Here is a 22647-nt window from a genome sequence, read left to right on the forward strand (position 1 = left end):
CAAAATGCTATTCACCAAGAAATCGCTAAATAAATTGCGATTTCTAATTATTCCTTAATTGCGATTAGCAAATTGCTAATCGCAATTAAGGAATATCTCCCCATTCATTCCTATGGGCCCAAAGGCCCATAGGAATGAATGGGAAGACATTTCAATGTTCGAATCGCAATTAGCGATTTGCATATTGAAATTGCGATTTAAAGGGTGCAGGGGTGTCCAAAGGACACCCTGTAGCACACCTGAAATGTATGCTACATTGGTGTTGCACACACACATGTCCCAAGGACATGTGTGTGTGTAACATGAAACTTAGAAAAATGCATTTAAATGCATTTTTCTAAGTTTCCGCTATTTACCACGAGGTTTGACCTCGCGGTAAATAGCGGGAAATTTTTGCGAATTCGCAATTTAAAAATGTTTCAAGAATAGCATTTAAGGAATCTCTAATAGAGATTCCTTAAATGCTATTCCTCGCAAATATGCGAATTCTTAAATAGCGATTTTTGCATTTGGGATGATGAATCCCAAATGCAAAAATACCGCTCGCAAAGGGCCAGATTCTCAGAATCTGGCCCTTTGCGACCGGATTTAACAATGATGAATCAGGCTGATAGTCACTCCACAAATCTCTTTAATGCAGAGTCATGGCCAAATTCCACCAATCACCACGTGGCGGAGTTTTTCTCCTTGAGACTTCAGAAAATGAGAGCGAGAATGGGAGTACCCAAGCTTGTTTTTCTAATACTGGCGGTTGCAGTTAGAGAGCTACAATTTCAGTAGGTTTTCTATTGCATCAAAATCACCTTGAATGGCTGCATGATGCTGTCCACACTCATTTTCAGCACTGCTCTTGCTACCTGCACTAAATTTCAGCCCAAGCTGCATATTTTCCATCCGCTGGCAGAAATCCACGAAATCTCGCAGAATTTTTATGTAACGCCAGGGAATTACACATTTCAATTTTGTGAGTTCCTCTCACCCCTACTACGTTTATCCCTGTCCAGCTCTTACAACAACTAGAAATCTGTGTTCTAGTCCTAGCTCTGGTACTAGACTGAAATTCTCCCTGTGCCTAAAATTGAAACAATGCTTAAAATTGAATGGAATTCTGAACTAGTTAAATTGACATTGTGCCTTTCAAATGTGTTAATCCCCCAGATTAATGTACACAGTCTTGTATGGTCACCTAGGGCCCCCATTAATGTACAACACTTGTAGCTAGTAAGGCTTGCCCACTATAAATAGCAAAAGCATGCAAGCAAACAGATCTCTCTCCACTCCAGGTTTCAGGAAAATGTTCAAGCTTTGAAGGTCCTTCTCAGATAACTCTCCCAGAATCTGGACTGCCTTCCCGCCCACCTTACATTAAACATGTCCCCTCTTTTCAGGGTTTTAAATCCCTATTTAAGAGCCTTCTCCTAGAGGAATACCCTCTCCTGACAGTCTAATCCAACCATCATGAGCTCTTTCTTCCATGCGGCCTACTGCTGCTGCTCTAAATGCTACACTAATCGCTGCTGCTGCCCCCTTTCCACGACAGACTCAAAACTTTAGACCATCATATTATGTCTTCTGTTGCTGATTCGGTTTGTTACTTATATGACCAAATTGTGCCTTTTATTTATTACTCCTTTATTTTTTGCTTTGAAATTCTGATTGTATTCTCTTCGATCAACCCTGAATTTTCTACTTGGAAAATCACGTGGATGACCCCGCTATGGGACACAGAAAAAGTCAGTACACTGAAAAACACCAGGGGCTTTGACCGTTGGGACATGATTGGAATCTCAAAGGTGGGGGACCTGTGACTTTGACCGTTGGGATATGATTGGATTCTCAAAGGTGGGGGACCTGTGACTTTGACCGTTGGGACATGATTGGAATCTCAAAGGTGGGGGACCTGTGGCTTTGACCGTTGGGACATGATTAGAATCTCAAAGGTGGGGGACCTGTGGAAGAAGGGGGAAGTAGTTTCCTTTGCGCAGCTGCAGAAGGAATATGAACTGGCAGAAACTGAATATTTCAGAGACTTAAAAGTAAGACATGCGCTGCAAGCAGTCATACCAAAGGGGGCATCACTGATAGAATCCACCCCGCTTGAGGATAGAATCTTTGATGGACACATGCCCCAAAAGGCTATCTCTTTGACATATCAGAAATGAATTAACAATATGACTGATCCCCTCCTTCGGCTGCACGAACAATGGGAAGTCGATGTTGTGGGTATGGAGAAAGATGACTGATTGGAAGCCATGGCGTCTCCTCGGGAGGCAGCGATCTCCTCCTGGCTAAGACTTGTGCAGCTAAAGGTTGTACACAGGGTATATCTGTTGTGTCCAGCTCTAGTAAAAATGGGTTATAGAGAAGACCCCGAATGTAGTAGAAAGTGTGGCCGGGAGGGTACACTCATATATATTATTTGGGAATTTGGAGACATTCAGCAATATTGGGCTGCAGTAATTCGATGTATGGGAGAAGTCTTGGGAACACAGATAAAAACAAGTCAGGACTATGGATCCTAAATATTTGGGAACTTACTGACCTCAGTAGTAAAGCAAAGGCCTGGGTAACAGTAGGAATGATGATAGCGAAACTTAAAGTTGCTAATCTATGAGGTGCATGGGAGGCTCCAACAATTACAATATGCAAGAGAGACCTAGATTGGTGTATGTTGATGGAGCGAACAGTATATGAATCGAAGGGCTGTCCTAGGAAGTGGACACAAATATGGGGAAAATGGAATGAGTATCGGGGAAACATATGTGACCCTCCACAGGTGACTGTTCATCCAATTCCTGTCATAGAATGAGTAGAGTACCTTAGGGTGTAAAGACATGAAGTGTAGTAGACAGACTCAGGTGTTAAAAGGTTCAATTTTTATTTGATGTTAAGTACTCTGTAAATCTGTAAGAATATGTTTGCAATAAAAAGATTTTTTTTTAAAAACAGAAAATACCTGAATTTTTTACTACCTGTAATACATTAATGTTCCTTTCTCTAAAATTCTCTTCACCTCACCAACTCATGACCATTGCTGTACACAAGTCTGACTCAGAGTATTTCTCTCAACATCTGAGGGTATGTTATTGAGCATAAGCCCCCTTTCCCCCACCATGGACGTCAGCGCTAAGTACAGAGGGTAACTTGGTGGAAGAACAAATAACATGTCGTACTCTTTCAGGGCAGGATAAAACCACATCCATCGTTAACCACAAGGTTTGGGTGGTGGGTCAGAGTTATATTGAGACAGTTCTCAACACCCAGGCTATATCCCACTGCATCAGCCACACCTGAGCTCGCATCAGCTGCCAAACAGCGCAGTCCACTCTGTCCAAGGACCCTCAGTCAGCACTAGCTGTATAGTCTGGGATCAGGGAGTTGTTCCACATCATCTTCGGTCGTAGGGGTCTTAACTCTGCTATTCACTGCACCTAGCAGGTAGCTACTGTTATCAGGGACAACATCATGGGGGTTGGGGGTCAGGTACTCTGGCAATCCAGGTCTGGCAGCCACCTGCAACAAGCACCCAGCCTACATTTGTATGAGCCCAGTGCTATTCGGCATTGCCTCTACTACTCTTGCCCCCCCGCCCCACACCCCTCGGCGTGTCCTAGCAGACTTCAGACCCAGAACTCACAATGGGGAAAACTGCAATGGATTTGACTTGAGTTATGCTTGTGTAGTCCCTAGGAAGGGGAGATTTGGAAAAGAGATGAAGGCAAAGCCATAAAAGTGTGGATGGAGTGGCCCTCCAAGAACTGGGTGACTATTTTTTAATTGCTTTACAATTCTACGTCCAAGCACCTCAGCTATTGAGCTACAATATCCTTGATTCATAGCACCACATCAGAATTTCTGGGGTCAACCTGGCTTAAATACGATATAAGATTCAGGAAAATGAAAGAAATCATGCTGAAGGCAGACTGGAATAGGAATGAGATTAAACTGTCTCATCCGGTGTTTAATATGGGAACTTTAGCACCCAAATACCCACCATCCATTTTGTCAGGCATGGCTGGAGGGTATGGGAAAATGCCTACTTACAATATTCCAGGAAGTGCCCCATGGTGGGAGCTTACAAAGTTAAATGTTTTGCTCCTTTAGCACACTCAAGGACTGCCTAAAACCAGGTGCTTCAAAAAGCACGGGCCCGGGAGGAGCAACGCGGGCATCCAAGATGGTCGCGTGAGCAGAGGGCTCCAGAGACCCGCGCCACCCTTATTGATTTATCCTTCTGCTATCATGGTCACTTTGATGGGCTTTTGAAGTGTTACTCTTCCTGATGCTGCTGAACATTTTTGGGCCGGGATCGGACTTCGGGGACCATTTTTACGTCGTCTCAAGCTTTCTGGCCTAGCCCCGAACAGGACCGGTGACTCTGCTGCCTCGGATGGCCGAGCAGTAATGCAACAACAACGGCTGCCTGGCATTTGCTTCGCCGATGATGTGCCACTTTCACTTTCGGTTTCTGGTCCACCCTTGTATTGACTGCCTGAGACTTGCTCTATAATCCTGGTTTGGTGCTTTCACTGGCAGCACGCTTCCTTTGCAGCGCCGGCTCAGTGGTCTGTGTCTTTTTCGTGCAAAAACCAGGCTTTCGGGGTTCGAGGGCCTTTGCCATTCTATCGCACCCGGGAGGTCCCAGTGAGGTGCTGAATTCGATATGGCGATGAAACCCGAGGTGGAGAAGCGCAGGAAGGCCACCACTCGTGGGGGATCGGTCCAGTCTAACGTGATCGATCGCTATACGCAGCCGAGAGGTTCCCCCAGTGCTGCCAGCCACGGCTCGGTAGACCCAAAGACGGATATGGCGACACCTTCGGAAGTGTCCCTTCAAGACCTACTGGCCGCCATTGCGGGGCTCAAGGCTGATATGGGCCAGCAATATGAGGCCATCGTGTCCAAGATAGACACGGTGGCGGGTGATGTTACCCTTATTCGAGCAGATCTAGCCAAGACGAATGAGAGGGTCAAGGCACTGGACCTGAAGGCATCCAGCCTGGTAACAGACATGGCGGAAGCGCAGTCGGAGATCGGGAATCTGCGTTCATCGCAAGACCTTCTAACCAAACGCATGGAGGAATACGATAATAGGGCCCGGCGAAACAACATCCGCCTAGTCGGGGTGCCCGAGGACAGTGGCGCTGCCTCGACCGATTTACTGGTCGAAGAGCTGATTGTTGCTAAACTCGCTCCCGCAGGCCTTAGTAAGTTCTTTGCGGTCGAGCACGCCTATCGCTTCCCAGGTGAACAAGTCAAGCCGGGGGCACCCCGAGGCCTATCATCGCTAGGCTGTTTCACTTTCGAGACAGGGACGCCATTCTTCAGGCCGCTCGCAAGCACGGCCCGTTGAAGTTCGACAACAACTCTGTCTCGATCTATCCTGACTTCACTCCTCAAGTGCAACGGCAACGTTCTGGATTCCTCGGAGTGAAGCGCCGCTTGAGGGATTTGGGACTAAAATATGCGATGCTGTTTCCCGCTCGCCTGCGGATCGAATACAGGGACCGCGCTTACTTTTTCGATCAGCCGGACAGTGCCAGTGACTGGTTGGGCTCATTGCCGAAGGACGACACCGAGAGCGGAGGCCCCGGAGGCGCGGACGGAGGCGCAACGGCGCAGGACTGAATTTGGGCCCCCGAGGTCCGGTTTTGGATCGTAATCTTTACAGAGTAACTTTACCATGTGCTTTCTGTTTATGTCCAAGGTGGGGCGGGTTGGGGCAGTTTCTTCCTTCCTCCTCAGGGGTTTCTTTGCGTAGATCAGATGGGGCGACAGGCACACTGCAGTTTGGGGTGGCTCTTTAGTCAGCAGGGGTGCAGGGTGGGGGGCGTTGTAACGGGTTCATGGTTGGGGGGTGGGTGGTGGGGACTTGGTTGTGCTGCGTGTTTTTTGTTTCTCTTTACACATGGTGTTCTACTGCTTGCATACATCCTTGATTTGAGGTTCCGGGAGGGGGTCGGGCTGGGACACTCTTTTTGGGATGGGGGGGGGGGTGATGTGATGGTTCTTTCTTGGAACGTCAATGGTTTGGGGGATAGGATTAAACGTGGTATTGTGTTGCAATTTATAAGACGTCATGCCCCTGATGTTGTTTTACTCCAAGAAACCCATTTGATTGGTAATGCCTGTAAAGCTCTCGACCGCCGAGGTTACCGGCTTGTCGCTCATGCTGGTTTTACGTCCGGCTCCCGAGGGGTGGGTATAATGGTAAAATCCTCCTTGGCCCTTGAAATTGATGATGTCACCCTTGATGATCGGGGTCGCTATGCAGCTGTCTCAGGGAGATGGGAGGGGAAGCTAATTGTAATAGTTGCTGTTTATGTTCCCCTGGGGCTGCAGGCTACCACCTATGCTGACCTCGGCAAGGCTCTCCTGGGGCTCCCTGATGGACTGCTGATCATGGGTGGGGACTTTAACTCGGTGATGTTGGGTGAATGTGATCGTCTGCCCCCTAGAGTTCTGCCATTGTCCCAGATGTGGCTAGCTGACATGACGGAAACTTTTGGTCTGGTGGATGTTTGGCGATCGTTACACCCCTCACAGACTCAATATACTTTCTACTCTGGTGCCCATGGCAGCCTCTCAAGGATAGACTACTTTTTTATGCTGGCTTCTAACTTATCCTTAGTGCGGGAAGTTCGACATCTCCCCAGGGGTATATCAGATCATTCCCCCTTATTGCTTGAAGTTTCCGTGGGAGGTATTTTTGGAAGCAGGGTTCTCCCTGTCCCGCCCTGGCACTTTCGAAACCCTTGGCTCTGCTCAGACTTGGTTAAGGCGATTGATTGCTACTTCGATGAGAATGTAGGTTCAGTAGCTTCCCCTACGGTTCTTTGGGAGGCCTTCAAGACTGTTATATGGGGTTCCGCCCTGTCTCTTATTGCCGCTGAAAGGAAAGTCAGGAGGGAGGCGGTACTTGCCCTTGAAACCGAAATAACCGCACTTGAAAGTGAGTTGGGTGGGGATGATACGCCTGCGCTCCTACACTCCTTGGAACTGAAGCAGGCAGACTATAGAGCTTGTGTGACTGATGCTGCCAAGGTCATGCGTGTGAATCAGCTGGGCCGTTTGTATGATGTGGGTGACAAGGCTAGCAAGCTCCTTGCATGGCTGGATAAGGCTGAAAGAATGAATCGTGTTGTACCCGTCATTACCCGCGAGACTGGTGAGAGTGTATCTGACCCCGGTGAGATTGTTGACTGTTTCGTGGACCATTTTCAGAAGGTATACAGCCCGGTTAGTGACCGGGATGAGGCTGACTCTTGTTTACTGCTGCGTGATATTGCTCTTCCCTGCGTCTCAGAGGACAGATTAGCCCTGGAAGCCCCTTTTACGGTAGACGAGATCGCTCTTGCCATTAGATCCCTGCGGTCGGGTAAAGCAATGGGGCCCAATGGTTTGCCTATCGAGCTCTATAAACTTCGACCGGACAAAATGGCCACCCACCTGCGGACCATGTTTCTGGATGCCTTTGAGGCAGGAGTCCTCCCATCTGAACAGCGCCTGGCTACTATAGTGGTCATTCATAAAGATGTCAAGCCTCGGGACCGCTGCACCTCCTATCGCCCCATCTCATTACTAAATGCTGAGCCCAAAATTCTTGCCAAAGTCCTGGCTAATCGGTTGTTGTCTGTTATCTGTGACTTGATCCATCCGGATCAATCCGGTTTTATACCCCATCGAAAAACAGCCCTTAATCTGCGTAGACTCCACGGCGTTCTCGCGAGAGCCGGAACTCTTACTGGGCCTGCAGTGGTGACCTCCCTAGACGCTACAATGGCTTTTGATACCATAGAATGGCCATATTTGTGGGCGGCCCTTTCCAAGTTCGGCTTCGGCCCTAGTTTCATTGCGTGGGTGAGGCTCCTGTATGAGCGACCGTTGGCTCAAGTCGTAGTGAACGGCAGAAGCTCCGATCCATTTCCATTGGGACGTGGCACCCGTCAGGGGTGCCCGCTTTCCCCACTCCTTTTTGCACTGGCGCTTGAGCCCCTTGCGGCGTGGCTTCGGTGGGAGCCCTCGATTAAAGGGATCCGGTGGGCGCCGGATCTGGAGGATCGTGTCTCGCTTTGCGCCGACGACATCCTTCTCTATTTCACCTCTCCCCAGAAGTCTTTGAACGTGCTCTTTGACGTTCTCACTTCCTTTGGTAAGAACTCCGGGCTGGTTATCAATTGGACCAAGTCATGTGTTTATGTCATAGCGGGGGTACTACCTCCGCTGCCCCGTAGGTTTCCTATCCAGGTGGCGGAAGACGGTTTCAAGTATCTAGGGGTCTTTGTCTCCATGGATTCCTCGATGCGATACGATCGGAACCTCTACGCCCCCCTCCGTCGCCTCAAGCAGGACGTGCGGCGGTGCCGTGAACTGCCCTTGTCCCCATTGGGACGAGCGGCACTTTTTAAAATGATGTCGCTCCCCAGGTTCCTCTATGCCTTACAGAATTTTTTCGACCCGGTCCCCGCTCGCTATTTCCGTGAAATCGAGAGCCTACAGAGGCAGTTGATTTGGGATGGTCGTGCCCGTATTGCATTATCTAAACTCACACTCCCCTGGTACGACGGCGGTATCGCTCTACCCAACATTAAACGGTACTACTGGGCCTCACATTTAAGTGCAATCAATCATGTGACATATTCTTCTGAGCCCGCTCCCGCTTTTGCCTTGGATAAACTCCTTCTGCCAGGCGGCAACTTTAATAGAGCCTTGTACTCGAAGTCACCACTTCGTCTCCTGACTGGTCCTATGAAATGTGCCATGCGTGCCTGGAAGGATGCTACTGTGGCTACAGGTTGGGGCCGCAGATTGACGCGCATGACCCCGCTGTATGATTCTGAACGATTGGGCAACCTGTGGTGGACGAAAGGGTTTGATAGATGGGATATGATCGGAATTAGCAAGGTGGAGGATCTCTGGGCCAGAGGTACTGTGAAATCCTTTGAGGCCCTGAAGGTGGAATACCAACTAGATGACTGGGAATATTTTAGATATCTTCAGGTGCGGCATGCCCTATTCTCCGCTTTTCCCCCCGGGACTGACGTCCCCCAGTCATCCCCGCTGGAAGACCGCATTCTTGATGGCCATGTCCCTGACAGTACGATTTCCTTAATATATAAGAAACTTATTAACAACAGGGCTGACCTGCTGGAAAAGCTTCGTGCCTCCTGGGTGGCGGATGGCCTTGAACTAGATGACGAGGACTGGCAAATGGCTATTTCTTCCCCTAAGGAGGTGGCTATTCCGGCTCGGCTTCGTTTTGTCCAATTAAAGATCCTCCACCGTGTGTATGTGACTGGTACGCGTCTGGTATGGATGGGGCTTGCGACGGACGGACTGTGTAGACGTGGCTGTGGTATGGATGGTACCTTTCTGCATGTGTTATGGGAATGCCCAGTTATCTCCGCCTTTTGGTCCAGGGTCCATGATGTGATGGGACGTGCTACTGGAGTCCCCCTCCTTCCCGAGGCACAACGCTGTTTGCTCAATGTGTGGGAGCCTACGGACTGTACGGCTGCTCAGACCTTTTGGATCACTACGGGCAACATAGTCACCAAGAGGGACATAGCTCAGCTCTGGGGCTCCAATAGACCGCCTAGGCTCAGTGCCTGGAAAGAAAACATGGACTGGTGCATGTTTCGGGAGAAGACGGTGTATGAGGCACGGGGTCGCCCTAGGAAGTGGAACAGGATCTGGGTGCAATGGAATGCTTACCGAGGTGATATCTGTACCCCTCCGCTTGATTATGCCGAGGCCATTCCCCCCTCCCCATAAATTGCGTTCCTTTTACTAATTTACTTTACATTCCCCTCATCAACCCCTCCCATAGTGGATTTGCTTCCATTCTTTTCTATTGATTCCCGTTTTTCCCTCCCCCTCCTGTGAGCCTTGTCATTAATTTACCATGTGTTTGTTTCCTTTTTTGTTTTTCATTACGACAAAATTACAAGATTAAACCTTTGATATCCTTTTGATTGTTGTGTTATGCACTGCACCATAATGGACTGCGAAGCGGCCACCCCTGCTACATACTGTGTTCTATTTTTCGAATGTGTGTCATAGCGGCCGGCCCGACTGGTTGTAGGCAGATGCTGTGTATTGTGCATTTGATAAATAAAGGTTTTAAAAAAAAAAAAGCACGGGCCCCAAAAGGAGCCCACTGCCACAAAAGAGCTCTATTTGCTCTATCTCTGAGATGGCATCTCTCATCTGCCTTCACATGCTCACGAGGTATAAAAATAGCCAGGATGCCTAGGGCCACCTGTATGCAGCTTTTTTCATGTTGCAAACAGCCGATTCTCAGAATAGGGCTGCTTATGACCAGAAAAAAGCTTTTTTATATGTTCAGATGGCCATTTTATGATTCAGTAACTTATTACCGAATTGCAAAATGGGTTAGCAATTCGGGTTTAGGAAGAGGCTTGTTAATGGTGTTCCTTCCTAATAACGACACGCAGTGATATGTAAGAATGTTTCGCGACTGAAAATGCAGTTGCAAAACATTTGCATTTTACCACCAACTTGAAGGTAACTCATTCAAAAATGGGAAGGGGTCCCAATGGGTTGATTCCCCTTGTAAAGATATGTGAAATCTTTTTTTAGAGCAGGCAGTGTTCCCACGGACCACTGCCTGCTCTAAAAAATTAAAAGAAAACTTTACATTTTTGTTTTTGAAACACATCCCATTTTCCTTTAAGGGAAATTGGCTTAGTTAAAAAAAAAAACTTTGCTTTATTTAAAAGTGAACACAAACATGTTGGGCTGCTGTCCCCAGCAGGCCACCATCCCTGTGTTTTTAATGATTTGCGACCTACTCAATGAACATTAATGAGATAGGTCAGTTGCGACCCCATTAGGAATCCCTAAATGTGCCAAAGACACATTAGTACGTAGGTGTTTGCGATTTCCAAATAGCAAATCTCTAAAGTTTGCTATTAGATAATTGCAAAATATAACCTACATGTATGTGACCTTAAGATTCTATATCACAGTTTTAAGGGTAGTTTAAGTGTTCCTTCCAATGCTTCCCCCTTGCCTACCCCACCACCCCATAAAACAGAAGTCTATGACTGTGAGCCCAGAAATTGCTAGGGAAATATTTCCAAGAAATTCTCATACAGTAGGGTAACACTTTCAACAACACCCACTCCCCCAAACATTTGTCTGGTCTGCTTCCCATTATTGATAGTGCCAAAGACAGAATCAGACAAGTACCACCTGATTCACAATGTGTCTTTCGCAGCAGGTCAATTGGCCAACTATCATTTGGATCAAGTAGTTGCAGAGTGAGATGCACTTTCTTTTGACAAGGCCATAAATAATCTCCAAATCCTGGGGCAGAGGGGCCCTGAAGACGAAGTCAAGCTTGAAGTCACTTTCCACCTTTTGCTAGTCCACCCACATGACATCTGTTTCCAGACCTTTAGTTTTGAGGAGAAATATGCTCAATTGTGCGTACTGATGGAGTGCTGCATGCCTGCAAGCATTAACATTTATTTTAAATTAACCAATCAATCAGGATTTATAAAGCGCAGCTTATCACCCGATATGATACCCAGGCACTTGCAGGTCCCAGAGGTTTATTTGGACAGCCAGGTCTTAAGGGTCATTCGGAAGTCCAGAAGTAAAGTGATGCTCTGTATTTGAGTGGGGAGGCGGTTCCAGGTCTTTGCTGTGATGTGGGAGAAGGAGCTACCTCCACTTCTGCTTCGGTAGATGCGTCGAGCATAAGCAAATGAGAGAGAGGAGGAACATAGTCTTCTCAACAGTTGGTAGATGTTCAGGCGTTGGTTAATGTAGATGGGTCCTTGGTTGTGTAGAGCCTTGTGTGCATGGGTCAACTGCTTGGATTGGAATGTATTCTGTAAGGGGAGGGCAGTAGAGTTGCCTTAGGCGGGCAGTGATGTGGGTTCGTTGAGGAAGGCTGACGATGAGTCTGACTGCGGCGTTCTGTATGGTCTGAAGTCTCTGTAGGAGGCGTGCAGCAATTCCTACGTAGAGGGTTTTGCTGTAATCCAGTCAACTGGTGATGAGAGCCTATGTCATGGTGCATCTCGTGTGTAAGGTAGCCACTTGAAGATATTATGTAACATGCGCAGAGTGAGGAAGCAGGCGTAGGAGAAAGTGTTGATCTGGGATTACCTGGTGAGCTTGTTGTCAGTGATGATTCTGAGGTTTCTGGCATGATTGAAGGGAGTGGGTGCAGGTCATAGGTGTGATGCCCACCAGGAATCCTTAAGTCTGTTGCTGTTGTTGCCAAAGATTAGTACTTCTGTCTTGTCTGTGTGCTGCTGCAGGTAGTTGTTCTTCATCTAGTCAGTGATGCTTGTCATGCATCTTTAGAAGTTGGTTCAGGGGCCGTTGGTGAGTGAGAGGATGAGTTGGGTATTGTCTACATAAGAAATGTTGAAACCGTGGAATCTGGCTATGTTGGTTAGTGGGATCATATATGTGTTAAAGAGCATGGCACTAAGGGGTTAGGTCCGGGGGACACCATAGTTGTTCTCCTTGGGTTCCGAGGTGAAAGGTGGGAGGTGGATCCTCTGGGATCTTCTGGTGAGGAAGAAGGTGATCCAGCTGAGCACGTCCCCTTGGATACCGATGTACTGGAGTCCTTCAATCATCGTGTGGTGGGATATGGTGTTGAAGGCTGCAAAGAGGTCAAGGAGGATCAAAGGTGCTCTTTCTCCTCGGATCAGGGGGGTTCAGATGTCATTGGTGGCTGCAATCAGGACGGTTTTGGTGCTGTGATTGATCCGGAAGCTGGATTGGGAGGTGTTGAGGAGCTGGCTCTTCTCCAGGTCTGTCATGCGTTGTTTGTTGATGATCTTTTCCAGAACCTTCTCTGGGATTAGGAGCAGGGAGATTGTCCAGTAGTTTTTAAGTTTGCTTCTGTAAGTAGAAGGGTTTTTGAGTAGTAGTCTGACATTGGTGTGTTTCCTGGCACCAGGAAATTCTGCGGTGGTGATAGGGTGTCCCGGCTGACCTTTTTGGAGGATATTTTCTGGATGTTGCTCCGGATGGGAACAATGCTGTTCGTGCAATTGGTTCCAAACATTTAAGTTATTCACTGTTGGAGGTTGGTGGGGGTAGAGAGTTGGAGGTGTTGAAGGCATCCATCCAACTGGTCACTGAGATTTTGTTCCACCTCCTGTGAGGGGTGCTGGTCATGTAGGGTGTGGCGGTACGGGGGCTGGAGATGCTGACGTAGACGATGGAGTGATCGGTCCTTGTGAGCTCTGTGACGTGCCTGTATTTGACACGGTTGCTGGCTGTGAAAATCCTCGAATGGTGGTCTCAGAGGACATTGTCCACTACATGGGTGATTTTTTGTTCTTTGGGCCGAGATTCTCAAGCTTGTAATCCACCCTAGCAAGGTTTTCAGAATCTGGCTCAAGTGTATGTGTTCAATTAGCAGTAGACATGACTGAGAGCTCCATGGCCTTGCTGTCAGGGCCAGACTGGGAACACAAAGCAGCCCTGGAGTGCAGTGAGCAAGCCTGACCACTAGAAAGAGGATTTAGTGGGGTTCTCCCCCAAGAAAATGTGGGCAAAAATGGTGCATTCTACAACAAATATTTCATTATGCATTCAATGTGTTCGTTTTTTAAGCATTGTAAATGATGACCTTACAGCACACCAGAACAGGGCAATCTTTGTTGGGGCCCTTCAATGATTCCCTCACTATCACCCTAAACCTGTGCCTTCCATCTGTCCATAGCCCCTCTCTCACATGCTTTTCATTTGATTTGTAGTGCCTCTCATACCAGTGTAGGGTGTCGGAGCACTTTACATCATGCGTAAATACAGAGACGATAAACCATACATGTGTAAATTAGTGTATAGAAATTTTTGCATTAGACAAAAAAGACTACAACGTGTAGGATTCATGCCATCCTTAACATTAGGCATTTCTCAAGAATGCTTGGTCTGGTGAAGAACAAGCTCAGGATTCAGAATGCGACACAGTGGTTAGGGTTGGCTTTATTAATAGGAATTTATTTCTACCCAAACAAATCCATGTTGGCAACATTAGGACAATGAAAGATTCGGGAGCGGGACATAACATTTTAACCTGCAGCATGTAGTTTGCATGCATATCTTTGATGGCACTTCAGAGCTCGCTGTGCTAGATTATGATTGTAAGTTATGAACTGCATAGAAACAAAAGGGTCTTTGTGACAAAAGCAGTAGCCCACTACGCTATGCACATAAAGTACTGCTCTGTGATCTGCATGGTACACTTCCTTGGCCGCAGATATAAGAATCCTCTGCACTACCCTAGATGAGTCAAAACTGCCACTAGACTAAACTCTGATTCCTCACCAGCAGGTACAATAATCACCAGAGTTATCTTGACAATTGTTGTCTGAAAACGAATGGATCTTCAAGGTACTCTGCAGAAGGTGCCTTCAAAACTGCAGCACTGCTACAAAATATCCTCCAGTAACACAACTGGCCCTCCACCCTTCCTGCCTCCCGGGGAAATGCCCAATGACCGGTATGGCCAATCTGGCCATGCACGCTATCCATTCTCCGAACTGAGATAGATTCTAGAGCAGGGCTATTTAGGTTGCCACATCTAAGGCAAAGCCATCCCTGGTGCAGGCTTAGCTGCAAACAAAGACAATCTTCATCAGCTGCAGGTTTTGGTGGGCCAACTTAAATTTGCCCTGAGATTTATTCTGATGAGTAGGATTTTTCAATAAACATTGCAAGGGTCATGTCAGGTCTTCATGCAAAACACCGCCAAAGACTGTCTAGGAATGTCAAAGAGGACCTTTGTATTTAGCTTCAATGTCCAGAAGAATTCAAAAGCACGTCACTGGGTCTCAGACAATACATTCCAACGCATATTAGACCCTGTAGATAAATGTGTTGGGGAGAGTGGGTTTTGGGGCCAAATTTGGCAACAAATGGATCATAAGCTGACCGAGTGCTCAGCAGCTGGAATAGCCAGAAATGTAACCTTTTTTTAGCTGTTTTTCATTGTGATCACCCTGCATGTTTGGGGCCATCAGTTAGCTAATAAGAAAATATGTTTTTGATCAGATAGTATGTTTTCCGTTTCATACTTAGTTACCTACTAATACCTATTACCCCTCCTGGGGTACAGGCCATCAACCAGAACTCTCCAGCCATCTCTGTCCTGGGCTTTTTTTTCAATCTGACTCCAGGTGTAACCCATCTCCTTGCAGTCAGCCTCGAGGCTTTGACACCAGGGGCCGTGTTATATAAAGTGCCCCGGGGGTGCAATGAGCGTTTGCGCCCACTTTACGTGCCCCTGGGGTACTTTGGTATTACAGAAGAGGGTCGCAGATCCTTGTGCGACGCCTTCTGTAATACCAATTGCGCTGGTGCACATAAAGCGCCAGTGCTATTTTTGAGGGGGTGTTCCCTCATGTGCCTCTGTGCCTTATTACCGACGTGGGCACAGAGGCAAAGAAGCGCTCAGGAGGTGCACTGAGAGTGTACCATCTAAAAGGTTCGCTCTAACAGTGCGCCCCCTGATGGCAGCCGCCTGGAGGTGGGAAAAGGGGTTCCATGGACCCCATGGATATCCCTTTGTAGGGTGGTGCAGTTAGTAACTGCACCCGTCTGCAAGGGGACCTCTAATCCCCTTCAAAAGTACAGGCGGGTTTCCACCTGCACTGTGAAAACAGGGAGCAGCTGTAAAGCCGCTGCTCTGTTTTTTTATAGGAATGCGCTACCCCGAGTGCAGCACGAGTTTGCTGCTGCCCCCAGGGCAGCGCATTCATGGTAAATGGGCATATTTTCACTGTTTACGCCCGGCACACCTTTTTGAAGGTGCACCCGGCGCAAACTATGGAAAGGCGCAATTACAATTATACTGCCCCAGATGTTTCTTGTCCTTCCTCTTTTCCTTTTCCCTTCAGGGCTACAGGTGAGGGCTTGTCTGGTGGTGTTAGATGCGGGTGGTGTTACCTATCAGCCCCAGCGTCTTATCATGATTTCTTCATCAGCCGAGAGTTGTAAAGTCTGCTGCCATAAGTTGTTTTTGCTGATGGTGTTTGGCCAGTAGTTTTGGAGGATTTTTCTCAGACAGGTGCTGATGAAGGTCTGGACTTTGTTGATGGTAGTCACTGTTGTCTTCCAACTTTCTGCATTATACAAAAGGACAGATTTTACATCGGTGCCAAAAAGCCTGGTCTTGGTTTGCAGCATTAGGTCCATGGAGCCCCATATCTTCTTTAGATGAATTTAGGCAGCCATTGTTTCGCAGATTCTTGCCTTAACGTCGGCGTCTGTGCTGCGTTGCTTGTCTATGACACTGCCTAGGTAGGTGATGGCTGTTGATGGTAGTCACTGTTGTCTTCCAACTTTCTGCATTATACAAAAGGACAGATTTTACATCGGTGCCAAAAAGCCTGGTCTTGGTTTGCAGCATTAGGTCCATGGAGCCCCATATCTTCTTTAGATGAATTTAGGCAGCCATTGTTTCGCAGATTCTTGCCTTAACGTCGGCGTCTGTGCTGCGTTGCTTGTCTATGACACTGCCTAGGTAGGTGATGGCTGCAACCTCTTCCAGAGCATCGCTTGCAAGAGTGACTGCAGTTGTGCTGGCCGTGTTAGCCTTCAGGATCTTGTTTTTTCCACTGTGGATGTTTAGGCCAAGTTGTGCAGATGTGGCTGCCACTTTGTTGGTCTACTCTTGCATCTGCAGATGGGTATGGGAGAGTAGGGCCAGGTCATCTGCAAAGTCCAGGCCAATGAGTTGCGTCCAAAGTGTCCAAAGGATCCTATTTCTTTTCCTTGCTGCAGTTGTCTTCTTGACCAAGTCTATGGCCAGCAGGAAGAGAAAAGGTGAGAGCAAACAACCCTGGCGAACTCCGGTTCTCACTTCGAAGGATTATGTGGATTGTCCTCCATGGACTATTTTGCAGGTCATTCCCTCGGAAGAGTTCCTGATAAGTCTTACAAGTTTACCTCGCACACTGTAGTGGCAGAGGAGTTTCGTAAGGATCTCCCAATCCATGCTGTTAAATGTCTTCTCATAGTTGCTGAATTTGACATAGATGGGGGAGTTCCATTCCATCAACTGCTCAATAATGATGCGTAATGTTGCAACCTGGTCTGTGCAGGATCTATTTTTGTGGAAGCCAGCTTGCTGTTCTTGTAACTGAGATTTGACTTGTTCCTTCATTCTGTTCAGGATCACTCTGTTGTACACTTTGCCTGAGTTTGATAGAAGAGTTATTCCTCTGGAGTTTGCGTAGTTACTCAGGTCATTTTTCATAGGGATCTTGTTCAGATATCCCTCCTTCCAGCCTTAAGGCACCTTTTCCTCTTCCCAGATCCTTCCAAACATTGGGTATAGCATGTCTACTGATGTTTCAAAGACTGCCTTCAGTGCCTCTGAAGGAATGTTGTCAGGTCCTGTTGCCTTCACATTTCTCAGGTGCTTGATGGCTTGCCGAATTTCTTCCTTGGTTGGTCTTGCCAGCTTGCTGTATGTCTGGTGGAGATTGCAGTGCAGGCTGGTTCAGCAGTTCTTCAATGTGCTCCATCCATCTTCTTTGTTGGCCTTCGTTACCCATGTTTGTCTTGCCAGGTTTGTCTTTCACAGGCTTTTCTGGCTTGCTATATCTTCTGGAGAGTTTGATTGTTATGTCATATAGTTTCCATGGCTTCTGTGGCAAGACCTTTGATGAATCTTTGCTTATATGCTCTTAAGCTTCTCTTTGCTTCCTTGTTGGTTTTGGTGTATTCTCCTTGAGCTTTTGTTTTAATGTTCTTGTTCAACTGGTGTTGATCCCAGCTTTCTTTTCCTTTCTTACTTGGATTTTTCAGAGAGTCTCTGTGTAGATCCCTTCTTTATGCTGGTGTTTCATGGGACCCAGAACCTCCTCGCTGGTTGATGTCACTGATTCTTTGATCTTCTCCTACTGGCTGTCTTCCGGGTCTCTGTCATCCTCTAGTTCTTGAAGTACGTGAAACTTGTTACTGAGGGTACTGAGTATTCACTCTGTTTCTGTGCATCTTTGAGGAGGATTATTTTATATTGCTGGTGTTGGTTTGTCCATTCCATCAATGCTTTCTTTAGCCTTAGCCTGGCCACAACAAGCTGATGGTCTTACACCATGTCCACTCCTCTCATCACTCTCACTTCCTGCATGGACCTTCAGCACTTCTTGGCAAAGCAGATATGTGTCTAACTGATTCTCTGTTGAATGATATGGTGACTCCCACATTACCTTGTGTATTATTTTATGTGGGAATACACTACCGCCTATCACCAGCCTGTTCAGGGCACAGAGATCTGTGAGCTTTTCACCATTCTCATTTATGTCGCCAAGGCCATGGTTGCCCATAACTTCTTCATGCCCACTGTTGTTGCTTCCAATCTTGGCATTGAGGTCAACATCAGTATGGTGATGTATCTTTCAAGGCATTTCTCCAGGGTGGACTGGTGTCTGCTGTAAAACTGTTCTTTTTCCTCTTCTTTGCTGTCATTTCTAGGCGCATTGCACTGAATAACATTCATGTTGATCCTCTTGCTTTGTATGGAAGGTCACTGTGTTGATTCTGGGACCGTGGACTTACCATCCAATCGGTGCTCTGATGACTGCTGGCTGTAGCCTGAGTGCTACTCCCTGAGTTTGTGGGGCATTTTTCTTGTGTTCCGAATACAGCGACATTCCTCCTGGAGCCAGTCTTTTCTGTTTAGACTGTGTCCATCTGGTCTTGCTGATGCCAAGCAAGACAAGGTTGTATTTTTCATCTCTGCTTCCAAATAGGCTGTCTTGCCCGTCTCATACATGGTCCTCACATTCCATGTTCCAATAATTATGGTCTTGGTCGAAAGCAGGTGTATCAGCTTTGTGGCTTTCAGATCTCTCTGGCTTTCCCCACAAGGCATCACAGCACTCAGTGAAGGTGATTCCTCTCCCCCCAAGGCAGGGACATATTTTGGTCATTTGGTTGATGTTTCTGTAGCTTGGATATTTTTACATGGTGCTATGTCTCCTCTTGTGCTGAGGGTTCTTAAGGCAATGCATTGCTGCTGCCTGGCCTTTAATGTCTATTTTCCTGCCCAACTTGTGCTGGGAGTGAAAAATACAGTTGCAGCCACAATACAGGAATCAGCTGCTAGAAATAGATGAAGAGATTACACCCATTTCCAGACAAATGTGGAAGCTTGGTGCCCTGTTGTGCAAGAATTGATTGCAATGTCCCTGACCCCTAGGGCCAATTCTGCATATGAGGAGGCATGGTAGGTATATGATGAAGTTTTCGAAGCAAGTAAGGGGGAGGACTGAATCAGAGTGGTGGGGGCTCTGCATTTCTTTGAGAGACAGAGGGAACACACTAGGGGCCCGATGTAGGTAAATTCATTTTACCTGTTCATACATACCGATTGATACCAAATCGGTATTTATGAATCGGAAAACCGAATGTAGGTAAAAAATGGTAAAAAAATACTGATTCGGTATCATTCGGAATCGTGACTCGGTAAATACCGATTCGGTATTGTCCGAATCGGTAATTACCGAATCGGTATCACCCATACAACCCAATGGGCCTCCAGGCCCATAGGAATGAATGGGAGATACCGATTCGGTAAATATCGATTCTGACATTACCGAATCGGTGTTTACCGAATCGGTAAAAGCCGATCTGGAAAATTTGAATGGAAGACATGTGAGCCAGTCAACCAATCAGGCACACCCACCACACCCCACAACAAAGCCAATGTAAAATCAACCAATCCGAGGCAAGTACCACACCCAGTACCTGGAGTTGGCCACACCCATGCTGATGGAGGAGGTTGTGCAGCATTACAGCCAGCTTTTTGGGAGACAGTCCCTCCAAGTGGCAGAGCCAGTCAAAAGAACCACCTGGCTGGCCATCCAGAGCAAAGTTAGTGCCCTTGGGATCACACACCGTGAAATAGAAGACATTAAAAAAAGGTGGTATGATCTGAGGATCACCACCAAAAAGAAGATCGCCAGCCAGATGAAAGAATCTTTAGCCACAGGTGGAGGCAAGAGCCGGGCACCAAGCCTCACAAAACTTGAGCAGATGGTGGAATCTACAATGGAGCCTGAAAGCATACACGGGATTGGGGATGCTGACAGCTCAGCCAGAGCTGCAAGAAAGAAAGGTAAGATGCATGTACATGAATCCCCACCCATTCCCTGGGCCCTTCCCCAATGTGGGTTACACATGCACAATCCAGGAAACATATCAGTATTCACCAGCAATGCATCATGGTAGTCGTAGTCACAGGAACATTCATCAAAGCAGCCAACACAGTACACTGCATACCATGCCACACCTCCCATACACAAGCAGTTGCAGCTCAGGAAACTGTGTGATGTGAATATGTACAATGAAAATACACAGGTGATCATTGTCCATGTCTTCCCACAGGAGAGTCATCGCGCAGTGCAGTGCAGGGAGGGGAGGCAAGTGCAACAGCAACGCCTGTGAGGGAGAAGCCCACAGACAAAGCAGGACCCAGCATTGTCCCTGAGGACACTATCACAACGCAGGCACCCACAGCAATGGAGGAAGACACCACAGCACAGCCACTCTCACCCCTGCTGTTCGAGACACAGACTCCGGCAGTACCTGAAGGTGCCACAACACCAAGCTCAGGGTCCTCTGTGCAATTGATTCCAAGGAGGCTGGACGTACCACCACTCAGGATCATGGAGAGCTCTGATGATGAAGAGGTGGAGGTACAGGCACCTAGCATACAGCAGTGACTGGGAATGCAGGGCAACAGGGGTCATCAGGATCTAGGCGTGCAGGTGCCCGTGGTCGTAGGGCACGTGAGCAAGATGAGGGACAAGATATGCAGGGGGTGTTTGCTGGGTTGGAAAGCACAATGGGGAGGATTCAGCGCATGCAGGCCAAAGGGATCATGGTAGTGCACAGACAGGCCAAACATTGATAGGGGCATAAGCGCCATGGCCCTAGGAATGGAGTCTATAGCAAAAGGAATGGAGTCCATGGCAGAGGGGGTGAGGGACATGGGTGTGCGCATGGGTTCACTCTGTGACAGGCTGGAGAGTGATCAGGCAGAAAGGCGCAGGAACAGGCACGAACTTAAGCAGCTAAATAAATCCATGAACCGCCTGGCGACTGCAACCACCCTGCTATGCCGCTGGTCTGTGAACATGCAGAATGATATAGTGCACTGCTGCACTGACTTGTCCCGGGGGATGGGAAGGGTGACCTCTGCTATGGAGGTTCTGCTGACACAGCAGACAGCCACTGCTGGAGACACGTGGGTCGTGGACACGGAGGAGTCCACAAGCAGGAGTAGTTCCAGCACGCCTGTACAGGATGTTCGCAGGGGCTCCAGGCTACATACTGATGACCCTGGCACCACTGCGCACGTTGTCCCCCTGCCCCGTGGCTCCTAAAACATCATGCGTAAACGCAAACATTGACATTTCATCCTTGACACAGGACAGGTCACAGTGAAGTTAACTCTGGCCACCCAGTGTGAATAGTGTATTTTATTTTTTTCTTGTGTTCTTCATTCTGTGGAGTCAGGTTGTGCAAATTAAACAGAGTGCTCCAAGTAGTAAACCTGCCTGTGTTTCATCTATATATTAGAAATATCTGTTTGTTATTTCTGCGCGTCTCAGTCTGCCATTTGTTGCTGGCGCTGCACCTGCTGCATTGTCATCGGCTTGTTCTGTCCCATCATCAATGTCCTCATGATATGTGAGTTCTACCTCAGTGCCCTCCTTGGTGGCAAGATTATGCAGCATGGCGCAGGTCGCAATGATTTTACAACACATCAGTGGCGTGTACTGCCGTGCACCTCCACTCTTACGGAGGCACCTAAATCTGCCTTTCAGCAGTCAAAAAGTGCGTTCCACAACGCAACGTGTTGTTCTGTGTGCCACGTCGTAACGCCTTTCGCTCCTTGTAGTTGGATTCAGGTAGGGTGTCAGAACAAATGAACACAGGGCACATGCACTGTCACCTGGGTGGAAAATGAAATTTTATTTAGTCACATACTCATGATTGTTCCTTCTGCATTGACTATCAGGAAGTCTCACACATACTCACCTAGCAGATATCCATCTCCAAATTCACCAGCCACAAGGCGTCTGTATATCCCACTATTCTGAAATATGTAGGAGTCGTGGGTACTCCCTGGAAATTTTTCTACAATGTCTGTAATCATGTTGCCAGCGTTTCAGATCACCTGCACATTTATGGAATGCATAGACTTCCGATTTCTGTATATGTGTTCAGTTGCTGCAGGTGGGCATAGTGGGATGTGCGTCCCATCGATACAACCTATGATGTGCGGGAACTGTGCAAGGTGATAGAAATCAGTTTTTGTTTTTGCTAGTTCAGCAGGTGTGTCAGGGAACTCTATGTAGTGTTCCATCCTCTGCATCATGGCGTCAATGAATTTTCTGAAAAACCGTGAAAGGCAGCTCTGGGACACCCCACCTATCGCATCAATCACATGCTGGTAGCTCCCAGAAGCAAGAAGATGTAGGCAGCACAACACCTGCACGTGGGGTAGGATGGCGGGTGCTCTTGGGGTTGGGTGTTCCAGATATGGGTGGAGGTCCCTGATCAAGTCCAGGATGGTTCTCGGGTGGAGTCTGTACCTTTGCAGGATTTAAGGTTCAGTCAGTTGGAAGAGGG

The 22647-nt window shown here is 47.7% G+C and overlaps 1 pseudogene; it reads right to left on the reverse strand.

Annotated features, from left to right (window-relative positions):
* Positions 1 to 16444: 16444 nt before the first annotated feature.
* On the reverse strand, positions 16445 to 18880 carry LOC147711719 (uncharacterized; annotated as a pseudogene).
* Between the last annotated feature and the right edge of the window lie 3767 nt (positions 18881 to 22647).

This window comes from Lissotriton vulgaris, chromosome 5 (genome assembly GCF_964263255.1).
Source record: "Lissotriton vulgaris chromosome 5, aLisVul1.2, whole genome shotgun sequence".
Lineage (NCBI taxonomy): Eukaryota > Metazoa > Chordata > Amphibia > Caudata > Salamandridae > Lissotriton > Lissotriton vulgaris.